The following is a 14,093-nucleotide window of genomic DNA, read 5'->3' as shown; positions in this document are numbered from 1 at the left end:
CACTCAAGTATTTACTGTTATCCTCTTGAAGTTCAATGAAGTGTTGGTTTGTGTCTTCTTTAAACACTTTGAATCTGTGATAAAGTTTATGATTTTTCTTTAAATTCTGTGGGCTGGGGTACATCTAGGTCATTCTCATTGAAGGAACATCTCTATAGAACGAGTGGGTTTGATGGGAAGCATGCTGTCTTGGTCATTCACAGTGTTTTTGTGTTGTGACTTGGACATGTGGGCTTCTTTCTTCAGCTGTACATCTGATGTGAGAACCTGATTTGCCTTAGATTGAGCCCATTTAGGAGCTGCATGACCAGAGCTAGGCCAGGCAAAGCTGGTGCATGACTATTTAATTGAATCAGGCAAAAAAAAAAAAAAAAAAAAAAAAAAAAATGGCTTCCAAACCATGGGGCTGGAGCTAGGTTTGTGTGCTGTGGAATATTACTTTAACTAGGCAAAGATGTGTTATATTTGTTTATGCTGCAGAATATTACTTTAACTGTGTAAAGGTGTGTTGCTAGGTAAAATACACTGTTAAAAGTTCTTGAGGAAGTTGTTAGTGCACAAGAAATTCATAGCAGAAGACAGCTGATATATTAATAAAGCTGAATAACACCAAATACTCCTTGAGATTTGGGTTCCTCCAGAAGAATGCCTTGATTTTTCCAGGTATAGCTTTACCATATTCAGTTGAATTGTTACTACATTCCTGTGGCTGGTAGGAGGGAGGGAGGGAGAGAGGGAGGGAGGGAGGAAGGAAGGGAAGGAGGGAGGAGGAAGGAGGGAAGGAAAAAAGGGTAAAAAAAAAAAGTCCTGAGGAAAAACATAGATGGTAATTTAAGTTAAAAGAGCTAGCAAGAATCTGGGCGGTGGTGGCACACACCTTTAATCCCAGCACTCAGGAGGCAGAGCCAGGCGGATCTCTGTGAGTTCGAGGCCAGCCTGGGCTACCAAGTAAGTTCCAGGAAAGGCACAAAGCTACACAGAGAAATCCTGTCTTGAAAAACCAAAAAAAATAAAAAATAAAAAACAGAGCTAGCAAGAAATGAGCCTAAGCTAGGCCAAGCAGTCATAACTAATAACTAATAACTAATAACAAGTCATGTCATGATTTGGGACTAGCTGGTGGACCAAAAGAAAGACTGTTATATCTGTGAGTGTGAAGGTGGCAGCTGGTGGAGGAAAGATGGGAAAGGGAAGGAGATACTTTCCAGACAAAGGTTGCTCTCAAACAAAGCAACTCACAAGACCTAGGCCTGTGGGTGTGGAGGTCTCATCTCTTCATTCTTTAGTTTAATAAGAAAATATGATTCAGCCATTAGCATCTACTAGAAGCTGTTATGGATTCGCTTTCCAAGAGAGAAGGGTGATTACCTGAAACTGAAAGGACAAAGGCTCACTGTCTGCAGACCATTCTCCCTCTTATTTCAGCCCACTATCAGCAACCATTCTCCCTCTTATTCTGGCTCACTATCCACAGACCATTCTCCCTCTTATTTCAGCCCACTATCCACACACTATTCTCCCTCTTATTTCGGCTGGCCCACTATCAGCAGACCATTCTCCCTCTTATTTCGGCTCCTCTCTTGCCCAGAAGACTGTGGATTCACCTTCTCCTCTCCAGTCATTCTCCAGTCTGTCACCCTGAGGATTTAGTGTGTGAGCAGGCTTACTCTGTAGTTATAGTCCATTTGTAGCCACAATTCTGAACAAATGATTAACAACTATAAGTTAGGTTGTGTCACTGGCTTGGAACATTTGAACATTATTTTTCCTGTTGTATTAAATATCTAGCCTGATCTGGTTCTTTTTTTCTATTTGTTTCTGATGTAATTATACAGTAAGACAGTAGTGCAAAGCGGCAAAAATGAAGACCATAGAACAAGGGCACTGACAAAAAAATCTGAAAAAAAGAGGAGAATAAAAAGTCACCAGGAAACAACTTGAAGAGGACACAGGCAACTGTCACAAGCTGACTGGCATCGCTGAGAAAGCTCTTGATGGCCCATGGGAAGCTTATAATGACTTCCTGCTTCCCTTCCATTACCCATGCCAAAATAACTCACATTTCAGAAGCACTGTTCCCAGTCATTCTTCTAAACCCCATGGAAACCAGGCTAGATGCTCTCGTTTTCTTGATGTGGCAGGAAGGAAAACTGGGTATCTAACTGGCATCGCTACTCTAAGGCAGCCATCACAGTGGGCCTGGGACAGAACTACACAGGAGTGACTGGATTCTCACATACTGTGCCTCTCCAGCCTTGTCCATCCTTCCTGTGGCCTCATGGCCAGTGTGCCCTGCTGAATAATTTTTAAAAACTATGAGTCTTGACAGCTATGCTGAAATAAACCTGGCATCTAACACCAGGGTTCCATTCGGATTGGCTTGCATGGATCAGCAATTTCCTCTCTTCTTGACAGGAAGTCCACACAAATCTACTAAATTGGATGTGGTAAGGTGTGCAGTAACATACAAGCACAATGCAATCAAGTAAGAAGATGGGAAGTGTGCCTGGTAAACTGAAGAATCTCCAGGTACGAAATGGAAATAACACAGCCATGAAGCTTCCAGCAGGGCTGCACTCAGAGGATTGGCATGGCACAAAGGGGCACATTCTGCCAGAATTCAGAAACACTTGAACCAGCAAAGGTGTGAAGATACTGAAGCAACTTCTCAAACTTAATTACAGCAAACATTTTCTTTTTGCTTTATACTCTGAGTGAATAAGTCAGGGCTCCTTCCTTTGAAGTTCAGCAGGAAATTCACTATTGAGACTGATAAGAGACGTGTACAGTACTTGTCTGTTCTAGTTCGGCACACTAGGGAGGGTGTGTCTCCAGAACAGTGTGAATGGTGTGCAGAGCTCTTTCTGTACAGACACCACAAGTTTCCACTCTAGGGAACCTGTCCTGTGAGCACTTGTCACCCTCTGCCCTGATCATCCTTGACCTGCTGAGGTGTTCATTCTCTCAAGCTGACAGAACAGAGCGTGACATCTTGGCCTCAGAATCTTGGCTTGACTTCTTTGTCTAGAATTCCCTCCCTGCCCTTCTCCATCTGTTCAATTTTTTAGATATTTTGCAGTTCAGCTTTTCCCAATTTTGTCAACAGAGAGAATCTTCCTTCTTTTCTTCAGTCAAAATTTAAAGTCCTATGGAAGGACACTGAGTGGCTTAAATTAGACTTCAGACCCATATGTGCACCCATGGAAAAGACTAGTAGCTTTGCAGGTCTTCCTAGAGTGAGGAACTTAGAGGATATATCGAAAAGGACTCTAAAGAATCTTCCAACAGAAGATTTCCAGAAGAAAGCTATAATTTGCCTAAAACCAGATTCCCTACATCCATTTAGTTCCCCTTCTGTTCAGAGTATGACATTTACGTACGTGCACAGATCATATACATGTACAGATCGTATGTACAGACACAGGTCATGCACATGCACAGGTCATGAACATGCATAGGTCATATACATTCACAGATCATATGTATAGACGCAGGTCATGCATGTGCATGGGTTATATATATTCACAGATCATATGTACAGACACAGGTCATGTACATGCACAGGTAATATAAAGAAACAGGTCATGTACATGTATGGGTCATATATATGCACAGGTCATGTTCATGCATGAGTCATATACATGCACAGGTCATGTATATGCATGGATCATGTTTACTTTCCCAGCCTCTATGTCATCTATAAAGCGGGTTGAATGGTCTTTAAGGATCCTTTAATGTCTAGAATTTCATGTTTCTTAGTTCTTCCACCTAAAGTCTCTTGGGCATCATGCTGTCCTCTCCTTTGAATCTCACTCAGTATTGCTATTACAGTTTTCACCAATGCTATGAAGAACACTGCTTGTGTTGTGCTTTATAATTATCTTGAGTTGACTATAGTGTTACTTTGGGATATTGAGGGTGTCAAATGTGTGTGGTTTCTAAAAGAACTCAACAATCTTTTGTGGAATCTCTCTTGAATTATTACCGTAGTGGGGCAGACATATGAGAAATTTCACCTCAACCATGGAAAAGTGAAGTTGGACTGGCTATGAGTTAAACAGGTATATTGCAGATGAAACAGAATTATGAAAGCCACTAAGGAGCCTTCCTGGGAATGTAAAGCCAGATTGTAAGAAAGAAGAAATGATATCAAAAAAGCTATTACAAATGTGTTACAATGGAGTTTTATCTAAAGCATGTATAAAAAAATAAGCTTACATAGAAATAAATTCTTTTGACCATATTTTAACAGGTTCTGCTAATAATAGTGCGTAGTTGCTGCAGAGTAACTCACATGCTATTGAACAAATCTGATGAGACTCCATTTCAGAAAACAATAAAAGCTTCTTAATGCAACAAGGTTGCCCTGCAGGCAACAGGGCCTGGAGCAGGTACGACCTTCCCTATCCCGAGCATCTGAAGTACAGGCATATCAAGCTTCGTCCAGGGACCAACACCACTAACAGGCTTAAGCAGAGAAAGCCGAGCAGAGCCATGAGTGTAGAAAGCAGCCAGTGGGTACTACAGGCAACAGAAGAAACCAGGAAATGGGTGGCAAGCGCTCCTAAGAATTCACCAGAAGAGCAGAGTAAAAGAGCCATCAAACACACAGTAAAAGCAAGTCTGACTGAGGTGCAAGGCAGAAAGAGTCCTTATGTACCAGTAAGATCAATGAAAAGAAAGCCACACTCCGGAGGGTCATTGATCAGCAGAGAGAACCATTCTACGGTTTGTCTAAATTTTTAAATTCTATGGAAAAACATTCTTAGTTACTTGTCTAACTGAAATAAAATCCCAAGGCAGCCTAAGGAAAGGGGCGCTGTTTTGGCTTATACTTGGAGGGTACATCATGGCAGGGATGTCGTAGTGGCTAGAGTATGGGGCAGCTGGTTCCATAACGTTGCCTGCAGCTTGGAAACTGAGATATGAATGCTGGTGTTTATTGCATTTTTGATCCCTTACTTAACCTGGGATGCCAGCCCATGGTGCTCCCCACAGTCACGATGGGTCTTATAACAACAAGTGCTATTGCTGCTGGTGATGCTGCTGTTATGACGTTTTTTAACTGTGATTATAAGGGTTTCTCTGGAAAGAAGAAAATTAAAAAGTGTCTCCTGGCAGCATGAATACAAAACATGAAACAAGATGACGTAAGTAGGAACAGGAACTCAGTTTAGACAAATGTCAATGATTTAAACCTCAAATTAATAACAAAAAAATTCTAAGACTGAACTTATAAAATAAATTCTAACCAGATGATTCTCATGCATGTGTGCATGTGCGCACGCGCGCACACACACACACACACACACACACACACACACACACACACCACTGAAAAATGATGCTGAAACTCTAAAATTATATGTGGCTGCATTCCCACTAAGCTACTCCTGGCCTGGCTCCAGAGAGCAGCACCTAGCCCTAATCCATCTTTTGTTTAGCAGACACCTTTTGTTTCTCTTGTTGCCCTAGGTGAATCTTGTCTGGGAGTCTCCCAAAGATACAAAGGCCTATGCAAAACCTGGTTCAGGAAAACTGTGGTACCCCATGAATCGAGGAATTTGCACTTGGCATTGTATTTTTGGGAGCTTCTTTCAGGTTGTTTTGAACATATGGAAATCAGCTGGCTAAACTGTAAATACAGAGAAAAATAAAAATGCCCTGGGCGAAGGGAAAGTATTTCAGACCTTAGAGACTGGATTCTCCTGCAGCCTCGAAAGGCTAAATTCATTCTTAAGGTACCTCTGAGTTTTCTTTCCATGGATCCACGTGAACTCACACACCCGTGCTGTGACATTTCTCGACGTTTGGTCCCCTGGCCCTTTTCCTATCTATCTCCTACACTCTTATGTAAATAGATATGCATTTAACTGTTTTATACCAGGCTGAGACAAAATAAAGACAGAAGCAGTGAAAAGAGCTCTCTGATAATGAACCAGAACTTATAAAATAAGACATTTTTGAAAAACAAAATGATCAGGAACAATTGTACTGGAAGCTTTACTGGGCCACCTTCATTCTCTGTGGGTGAAGTGGAGCTGAGATAAAGGCTGCAAGGTGAAGGTTGTTCACGTGCCTGACTTAATAGGCATGTAATGTCTGATCTATGGAATATTGTTATGCCCAGATCTTGGGGACCCCCAAAAGGCCACCACAGACACTGAATCCCATATGTAAAAGCAAAGAGCCTTTACTTTCAGGCTCATAGCAAGGACTCTGTCTAACACAGTCAGAGCAGAGATCCCTGAGCCCAGGCAGGGTGGGGTTTTTATCATAGCAGAGGTTGGGGTGAGGGGGATTTCCAGGGTTCAAGACCCTGATTGGCTGACATTGTCTTGGGATATAGGAAATGTTTGGAATGTCAGGTATTTCCCCTCAGATGCAGGCCCTCCCTGGGTGGGGTCAGCTCATGCTTTTTCTGGATCCGGTGTTACCTGCCAGTAAGCCTGTTACAGAAGCTGTCTCTGGGCCTCTAAGCCTGTCATGACAGTTATGTGGTCAAGCTGTTTTGGGCCCCCCGCCCACAATATGCCTTTTACTTTTTTATTTTTAATTGACAATCATATATCTCATATACAGCTGTATATACACTACAATGTGTCTTTTATAGGTTAACATTATCTAATGACAAAATCAAGATAATTAACAATTCACCACCTCACATACTTTGTGTGTGTATGTATAGAAAACATTTAAAGTCTTCACTTTTTGTAATCCTGAAACACTTCATTCTTTTGTTGTGATTGTGTATAAAATTGCTTAACCTCGAAATGACTAAAATACAATTTCTCATTTAAAAAGTAGACCTGTGTACCCTGGGGGGCTATGAAAGTCAGATGGGGCACTAGGTTAGAGACCCCAGGTCCTCAGAGTAAGCAGACAGGGCAAGAACACATCCTGTTCCCTGCTCACCTGTCTACCAGGCCACGCTCCTCTACCAGGAGAGAGACTCCTATTAGACATTTAAAAAGCACACATACCTTACCTTGCCTCTCTGGGATGAAACTGTCCTTCAGGAGAGTGACCACCCCTTCCTTGGACTTGGTGCCTCTCAGCCCGGTCTGCCTACCCCATAAAGCCTGACACTGTGTATCCAGTAACCAAGGCAGAAGGCACCACTCTCCAGGAACCTGGGCATATTTCTTGAAGGTCTTAAATAACTGCTGAGCCAAAATCTTCAGAATTTGGGGACGAGGCTGTGCTCAGCACATCCCAAGTTAAAGAAATTTTCTCTATTTCTTTCATTTTCCTTTTAAATTTGGGAATTTTAATGGAATTCACTTAGTGGGTATGATTTGACCCCGGTCATCTCATTGTCTAGCGCATGTCGACAGTGGTTGTGTCTCAGCCATGGGCCTTAAGCAGCCAGATCTTTGCAGTTGGCTGCAGAGCTTAGCGGGTACCAGCTGGGACTGAATCATGATCCCTCAGTATGACCCCTCCCCTGCTTCTGTCCCTCCACAGACGGTTTCTCAGCTGCTTGTAACACTGAGCTGACAGTATCAGTGATAACAGGTGGGACAGCAGGGACTATTGTCCAGCTGTGGCTTCCTGAGTCAGGGGCTGTGTGAGCCGAAGAGCCCCTCTCTGGCTGGACACGTGAGGCACAGGGGAAGGGCACTTGGGGCTGGACGAGTCTGATAACCAGGGAAGTCAGCTGTGGGCTTTGGCCACCCGTCGACAAACATAACAGACCTGTAATGAAAATCAGTGGGTACAATGATAAGCAAGTTTCAAATGAGGAGTTTCGAAATCAAAATCCGACTAACTCTTATACACTCCATCGACGGCAATAATCTCAGCATCAGACAAGGGCAGATTTCCCCCGTGCACTTTAGAATGAGAAAATGCTTCTGCCTTTGTGATATCTGGTGCTTCCACGCTTCCCTAGAGTCTGCCGAATGGGGCGGCTAGTCCGATTACCATAGTGATCACAGCAAGGGGGCCCTGAATCCCAAAAGCTCCTCTGTGGAAAGAGTTCAGCTGGGGGTTTAGCTCCACACTGCTGAGCTACTACCGGACTGAGAACCAAGCCTTGGTGTGACTGTGAGATCACGGAGCCAGACAGCCTGGGTACCAGCCTTGAAATAACGATCTGCCCCGAAGTCCTGTGCAAAAGACAGAAGCCAAACTAGGTAGCGGTATCTACAGAGATTCTGTAACTACAGTTTACTACATGCCTGGACTCCGCGGCCTCAGTGAAAACCTGCTGGGTGTGTTCTCCAAACATGTTACCCAGACTCGGCGCTTCCAAAGGCTGTTACTGAGTTCTGCTGTCTGACATCATCGCCTCTTGATAAACTCGCTTACTAATTCAGCACTCCTCACCAGCACACTGTGTGACTTTGCCCCGTTCTTTTACCTGTGATGTCTCTGGTCCCATGAATAGTGAATGGTGCCATTCCCACAGCTCCCTGGAAGACAGGCCTTCACAGCCATCCCCATTATTTTCCTGTACCCACTGGGCTACAGGCCCACATATTTCAGGAGACTGGCGGGGTTCAAGGATTTGACGTTGGAGCATTTCTTCCTAAAGCCGATTGGCTAATTCAAGAACACTGCAGGCCTGAGGCTGTGGGTTTCTATGTTTATTTGCTGAAGGGTAGTTATCCGGAGCTTTACTTTTCTACTCTTGGGGTGGTAGAAACTGGTTTACGGCTTCATCAGCTAAAAATCATAAGCATATTACAAAGTAACTATTGCTGAATTAATTTTTACAGTACCTTCACATATCCTCATGGCACTAAATAAAATCGTCCTGAAAAGCATGCCATTACACATGGTCAGGACTTTCCTCCTCACAGCTTGTTTGGGAACAGTACTGGGTGTGCGCAAATAACTTCACTCTTGTCCTGCCCTGTCCCTGCAAGGCTGCTCTGTGGAAGACTCTTTTTCTTTTTCCCACAATGAAAACTGCAGCAAACCCCACGGTTTTCTTGTTCACTTTTTAGACAGCTTTGGTAAGGTTGACTTTATGCCATCCCTTGTGAAGGCACAATTCGGTTCTCATACTGTTTTCAGGTTATTAACTGAGTGCTACAACCATCATGACAGTCCAGTGTTAAGAGTGTGTGTGTGTGTGTGTGTGTGTGTGTACCTGTAAGCTACAGTGCACATGTGGAGGTCAGAGGATCACTTGTCCTCTTCCATTATATGAGTACTAGAGGCTGAAATCAGGTCATTGGGCTTGGTAGCATACCTCTACCACTGAACCATTCTACCAGCCCGTGACAATCCATTTTTTTTAACATTTCCATGAACTTCCCCAGATTCCTCCAACCTACTTGCAGAGACTCCTGCTCAGTCCTCAGCAGGAGCTGCTGGCTCATTCTACTCTGCCATGCGCCTTGATGGGTACATTATAGAAGCAGAACCCAAAAACTGTCTTTCATGTCTGATGATGCTTTTACTTAATACAATATTTTAATAAAGCTATTTTTAAGTAAACTAAAAAAAAATCATGGGGATTGCCCTCATCATCAAGAGAAAAGAAAAAATAAACCCCCACAGAATGTTTGAAATGACAACATAATGTAAAAAGAAACTTAATATTTGCTCACAATAATAATTCATCCTCATTGTAGCACATGCCTGTGTTTTGTCCTTTTTATTGCAAAATAGTGTCTAATTTTATAGCCACACCATAGTTTTGTAGACATTTGCCAATCAGTAAATATTTAGGTTCTTCTTAGTTTGGGCTACTATAATAAGGCTATGAATATTCATTTACAAGTTTTCACATAGATAGTTATTTTGATTGTCAATTGACCTCAAAAGAAGATTTGGTTTTTAGAGTATCAGTTTTGTTTAACTGCTCTTGAATTTCCAGCTTCTATTTGTGGAGTGTAAGGAACTGCACCCTCAGAGGGCCACAGGTCATGTGTCTCCACTGAGGAACCAGGAAAGCAGAACCCACAGGCAGTGCACACTTAACACTTAGCTGAGGAAGCTGGCTTTTCAGGGGCTGTGAGCAGGGCAGAAACCCAGAGACTGCAGTTCTGGAAGGTCCTGAGTGTGGGTCACTGCTGCTCTCCAAAAGGAGGATTTCTTCTGTTTAGGACCAAGGTCCTGGCCCTAACAATATGGTCTTCTGGCAGATTAAGCCAAGTCTCCCAACACTGCTCCTACAATCTCTCTGTCTCAGCAGTGTTTTATCTTTCCATGTGTGGAGACTTTCGCCCTCTAGGTTTATCCTCACTTCTTCCTATGTCCATTTTTGTTATCTGTTATTTGTCTTCTCTGGTGACTACTGCATCTGTCTTGTCTAGTTGGCTGGCGTATAGGACTTAGAATATCAAGCTGGGATCATTTGATTTCTAATGGAGTAAACTCCTCTGTTAACCTCATACATATCAGTTCTGCTCATCTTTTGAAGGCTTGGATCTTGGTTTTATTGCTGTCTCTATTGTTGCTCATCTAGTTCTGTTCTTTGTGATTTGCTCTGCAAGTTAGGTACCAGGCTATTCTCTTCTAGAGTTTGAGGTCAAGAGCCCAGGCTAGCCTTTAGGCCTCTCTCACTTCCTGCCAGGCTTTGGTCCCTCCCAATCAATTCAGAATACTTTTTTCCTTTGTACTCTTCCTTGACACATGGGTTTTTCACAATTATGTTGTTTTAAATTGTCTGGATTTTGCCAAGCATCTTCTATTGTGACTCTTTAATTCCTTAATTTAATTCTAGTTCAGCATACAATCTAACTCAGAGAATGTGGCATGTGCATTTGGAAAGAGCACACATTCTGCAGTCTTTAGATGAATCTTCTATGACAGGCCAGATTGACTCAGAGTCAACGTTGTTGAAATCTTATATATTCCCGTTGACTTGTCTTATTCTTCTGTTGTTTAAGGTGAGCAGACCATTGAAATCATCAAGTGACTGTTCAATTGCCTATTCTTCTTGCTTCAGGTACTTTGAGGGACAGATGTGGAATACATATAATTTTAGTTACTATATCTTCTTGAACTTAGAATTATGAGGTAACCCTTCACTCTTTAATAACTTTTCTTGTGTGACATTGTAGCCACTCAGCTCTCTCAGTGTCTTTCTTCTCAGTATCTTTCCAATCTTCTGTTCACTTATAACTATTTGCATCTTGGAATCTACAGTGTACCCATATACAGCACAGAGTTGAACTTTTTTTTCTTCAATTTGACAAGCTCTGCCTTCTGAGAAGGGTGCTCAGTTCATTCAGGTGGCTGTAACTACTGATGCCATTGTATTAAGCAGACCATTTTGTTATTTAGTTTATATTTTTCTTTTTTTAGGTTATTAAAATATTTTTATTATGTGGAAGTATTTAGTAAAGCTTTCTATTTTTTATTCATCTATTTATTTTATATCCCAGCCACAGCCTCCTCCCATCCTCCCCTCCTCCCCTCCCAGTTCCTCTCCCCCATTCTCTCCCTAGTTTTCATTTTTCTTAATTATTGTTGTTCTTTGGCTCTTCCTGTCTATCTTTTTGTGGGTTGAGTGAGTGTTTAAATATCTGTCCAAGATGATAGCCTTCTTGATCTATAGCTAGACAAAGAGAGTTAAATGTAAATTTTTTAAAGTTTAGTTTATAAAAAAATGATAAATTGTACTTCAACAAAACAAATCTTTTGCTTTGTGAAATTATTGATAGGAAAATCATAAACATGCATTATTACAGACTCCTCCCAGTCTGCTTTTTCTCCCAAATATTTTCAAACAACACACTTAAAAATAAATTTTGTATCTGGAATGTGTAAAGATACAAAAAAAAACTCATTCATAAAAACAAAACAAAAATGTAATTAGAAAATGAGCGAAAGATATGAGCAGACATTTCACCAAAGAAGATGCTCAGGTAAGCACACAGTAGGGATGCCCATGCGGCCATCACAGAGCTCAGAGTGAAGCAGCAGCTGCATGCCACCCTGTGCCGATAAGGACAGCAACACTGAAAATGGCAATGTGCAAATGTTGTCGGACGTGTGGATGAGGTTGCCACATGGGAAGTGTCTCTCTTTATAAAACGACATGTGCATTTGCCAAATATACAGCAACTTCCACTACCTTACCCCAGAGAAATGAGAAATTATGTTCGCACAAAACAGACACATCAAAGATTATAGTAGCTTGATTTGTAACCACCCAAACTGGAAATGATCCACTGCAATGGGCAATGAAACAATCCCTGGAACAGCAAGTCAGGTTTCTCTGCTGTGATGAACGCCGTGACCAGCGCAGCCTGGGAAGGAAAGGGTTTATTTCAGCTTACAGTTGCCCTCCATCAGCCAGGGAAGTCAGGAACTCAAGGCTGGAATCTGGAGGCAGGAACTGAAGCAGAAACCATGGAGGAGGGTTACTGGCTTGCTTCTGGTGGCTTTCTCAGTCTGCTTTCTTATAGAACCAAGGACCACCTGCGCAGGGCTGGCACAGTGCACAGTGAGCTGGGCCTTCTTCCCACATCTATCGCCAGCCCAGCAGCCCCCACAGACTTTCCCATGGGCCAATCTGATGGATCACTTTCTCAGTTGAGGTTCCCTCTTCCTAGATAAGTCTAGCTTGTGTCAATTTGACCCCAAAATCAAAAACAAAAGAACAACAAAGGAAAAACACAGCACAATTATCAAGAAACAAAAAAACAAAACAAACTGTGGATTCACCCAACAACTTGGGTGGGTCATGAGTTCATGCTACTTTGTGAAGAAAAAAGCAATTTCAAACAGTAACATATTTGTCCTCAGCTCATGGACCTGGTCTGCAAAGTGTCCACTTGAACCTTGCTAGGGCCAAAGAACACAAGCCGTCCTAGAGCACTATTGGGTAGATGGCAAATGCCCTGTTTTCACCCCCTTTCCTCCCCCCTTACTCTGTCAACCCCTGACCTTGACTCTGCTGCAGAGAGAAAAAGACAAACCTTAAGGGAAACGTTACCTTCAGATGAAAACTGAACTGTAGGTGAATATATAGATTGGATAAGTTTTAGTGTATGCTACGAATAGGTGCTTTATTTTTAACTTTTTATTTTGAATTGATTACACATTACAGGAAGGTTAAAAAATAGTACATAAAGCCTCTTGTATCATGCAGGAAGCTTCCCTCCATAGTAACACCTTACATAATTCTAGTATAATAGTATAGGAAACCAGCAAGTTGATAGCTTGGTGGCATTGTTAACCAGACTATTAATTTTCTTCGGTTTTCACTGGTCTTTATATGTACCTGTGTGTGTGCAAGTGTGTGGTTCTGATCAATTTAATTTCAAGCATACCTTTGTATAACCCTGCACAAACCAAATGCAAGAGTGTTCTGACCCAGCAAAGAAGCTTCTGTGTGCTGCCCATGTGTGGCCTCCTCACAGTCATGCCTGACCTCAGCTGCGTTCAGGAACTACTGATCTCTCCTCTGTCTGTAGTTCTGTTGTCTCGACGGTGACATGGCAATGGGAACATATCATATGTGACTGTTAGGAAGTGCCTTTTTCTCCTCTTCTGTCTTTACTGCACAGGCCACAATTTATGAATGCTTCCAGCCTGACAAGTCACTCCTTGGGCAGAGTCTCTTTTAGGGCCATCTCAGGCCACCATCTTCTGTGGTTTCTGGGTTGGCTAGTGGTAGTACTAGAGGTTTGACCTGCTCCTAAAGCAGAGGAACCTACTCTGTGACACAGGCCACCTGAGCTCTCATTCACATAGTAGGTAGTCATCAAGCCACCTCCTCCAGCCCCACTTAGAAGGACCTATCTAGAATATCCATGCTCACAGAATACTCATAACACAAACAGAACACATTACACTACCTCACTGAAGTCACAAGCCTCAGCTGATTGTCACTGCATTTGGTTTTAAAATCAAAGCCTCACCCAGTGCGTGGCTCACTTCTCACACCTGAGAGACACAAGGCAGCACCGTGGATTTGGTCTCAGCGATCCATTCACTTCAGACCACAAAACACACTGCCAATGCTGAACTGCTTTCCCTGGCTACCATATCACCACAGTTTAGCCACCAATTAAGCACATACCCAACACAACCTCAACTAGACAAGCTTCACATTAAAAATGAGTCGTTTTAGAGCCTGAAGACTTCCGTGGATGTCTGCAGCTTGAGCAACTCTCTGGAAAATG

Source organism: Peromyscus eremicus, chromosome 2, assembly GCF_949786415.1.
Source record: "Peromyscus eremicus chromosome 2, PerEre_H2_v1, whole genome shotgun sequence".
Lineage (NCBI taxonomy): Eukaryota > Metazoa > Chordata > Mammalia > Rodentia > Cricetidae > Peromyscus > Peromyscus eremicus.
Note: the sequence above shows the minus strand (reverse complement) of the source record.